Source organism: Parasteatoda tepidariorum, chromosome 4 (genome assembly GCF_982258835.1).
Source record: "Parasteatoda tepidariorum strain Cologne lab strain chromosome 4, Ptep-v5.0, whole genome shotgun sequence".
Lineage (NCBI taxonomy): Eukaryota > Metazoa > Arthropoda > Arachnida > Araneae > Theridiidae > Parasteatoda > Parasteatoda tepidariorum.
This window is the reverse complement of record NC_141758.1, coordinates 3,365,938-3,368,638: the sequence shown is the minus strand read 5'-3', so window position 1 is coordinate 3,368,638 and position 2,701 is coordinate 3,365,938.

Below are 2,701 nucleotides of genomic sequence, written 5' to 3'. Positions count from 1 at the left end.
TATATTTGAGTATTTATTCTTATGTAAAACGCAAATCACGAGAATAGAGTATAAATATATGACTAAATACGAGGGGTGTTTTTTAAGTAAGGGTCGTTTCGTTGTGTCCACGAATAGGTGACGCGTCTGTCACAACGACTGCTTGTGTCGTGTCAAGGCATTCCTTAGGACCAACTGCGCTCAGTTGCAGCTAAGTAGGAAAGCTGTACGGTCAGTTCCGTGTCTTTAAAATGTCCACTCACGAGATACGGTCAGTGATGCTCTTTTTGTCGGCAGAAAAAAAATTTGCCTGCTGCATGCATTCACTAGCAGATTTGTAAAGTAGGCGCTCTTTGACAATGACTCTCTCCGCAACTCAGCTTTATTGGACTCTTTTGATAGGGAAAGTTTTAGACCACCCTTCCCTACAGCCCAGAACTTGCGCTGAGTGATTTTCATCTTTTCCGATATTTCAAACATCATTTTGACAAAAAACACTACAATGATGACGAATACGTGAAAACGGTTGTGACCTCTCGGTAAAGCGACAGCCTGTGTTTTTGACATTTTTCAAATTTCTAGCAATAAACAAAGAAAGAAAGTGAGTGTTTTACACACCCTATATCAGAAACTATAGCAATAAGCTGGTAGCGTGTGTATCGATTTCTTTGGAAATAATATGAAATAATTGCATAAAATTCCGGAAGTTAAGATGGACATATGTTTATTTTCATGAAGAAAGAAAAAAAATTATTTTGCCTTACGTTTTCTTTTTATAACTGTAAAAATACTCAACAAAATTTAACAAACTTTTCGGAGCAATTTATAATTAATAAAAAAATGTACTTTTAAAATTCGAAAAAATTCATTAGAAATTGCGCAAGATCTGAGTACAGTGATATCTTTCGGGCGTTCCGCAGTAAAATGTTTGTCGATGGAGATTCTTATCTCCTATTGACTTTAAAATTGTTATCGAAAGTACAAATAAATACGCTTTTAATTTTGGTGAGTGTCATTTTCTTGGTGCAGAAATACTACTTCTGTTTTCGCCAGGAAAAGACGGATTAATGAAGAAAATTTAGCGTCGATAAAAATGATCCTAACTGATTTACTCGTAATTACATGCAAAAACAAATTTACCCATTAGAAATGGTAAAGCTGTTTCAAATAAATAAAAACAATTATGTTTTTTGTTTAAGTTTGCATTAAATTTCATACTATAAAAGTTAGTCAGCTTTAAAATATGAGGAGAGGTGTGTTTGATTTTTCTAAAATAACTTTTTTCTCCTAACTTAACTTTCAACTCATTAAAAGTAAATCATTGATAGTATCGTCTTTAGTGTGCACTCTAACTGCAACATGAGGTTGTTATCGTCAGAAAAAACTCTCTGAATAAAAGTCTCACACAAATAATTTGAATACACTTTAATCTACTTATTTGTTTTGTTAATACTTTTTGTTTCGATATTATTTCGTGTTTCCTTATTTGATCTTTTCCACATTTTGTGCAGATATTTGCCCGGTCTCTGCTAGAGGTTTTCTTTAACACTATGTTACATGCCTCCCAAAAGTTGTCGTAATTAGGGGCGGTCACTATATAGAGGTTGTTTTTCCTGGGGGTTTCACTGTATTGAAAATAGTTCTTCCATACTGTGCATGCACGGAAAACTATTAAAATTCATTTTTTCATACTTTTATCGTGACTCGTATTTGGTAACTTTGGTAAAAGATTTCGATTCGAATATCTTTAAAATTAAATTAAATTTGAATATCTTTAAAATTTAAAACGAATCTAGTAGTTTTCTAAATAGTTTTTGTAAATTTGGTAAGAAGTCTCTCTATGGTAGGGGCTTTCCACAAATTTCATTTAGTACCTTTAGGCAAGATTTATTGAAATGAGGCCGATATTATGGGCGAACATCCCTAACTAAAGTATGTTTTCGTCTATGGTGTTGAGCAATGACAGTCTTAAACCCAAAAAACGGGTCAGCAGTTCCATGCCGGTTATACAACATAGTAAAAATGTAAGAGCAATCCAAGAGGGATCTTAAGTGATAAAATTAAGATCGAGTGAAAACAATACAATAAAAACAATAAAACAAAACTCTAAGAGCTGCATAAGAGCGATCTAGTGGAAACAAAGTTTAAAAATCAGAAATAGTAAAACTTAATAAGAACTACAAAGCGTTTCTGTGTCACCAAGCACACCTTTATCAAATGAAATAAAACGAAAAGCAAACAGAAACAAATTAATTCGAAAAAGTTTGAGTTCACTGATAAGATAAGCATATATCCTATAAAGAAGCGATAACATTTAAAGTTGGATGGTTTAGAAATTGGAAAAAAAAATAATGAATTGTGATTTCCAAGTATTTTATAATTGTGAAGGTGCTCTAAAATCATTAATCATTGAATTTTTGGTTTGCATTTTGGATTAGAAAGGTCTCTAAAATAGAAGGACCAAAACATAAAATACCTTTGGGAATATAAAGAGGGGATGAGAAATCGAACTTGCGACCTTCAGTCCTACAGTTTTTTGCAAAATCACTAATCAACAGTGTCTGAAAATCCTTATCTTCCTCTTTGTGAATAATTCCACTCCCTCACCTGCATTTCCTACCATTGCAACACAGTTTGACAATGAAATATTTGTAGACTTAGGCAAGAATGAAAAGTTTAAATTACCATTTTTTGTAATTTTATTATTCGGAAACTATTCATG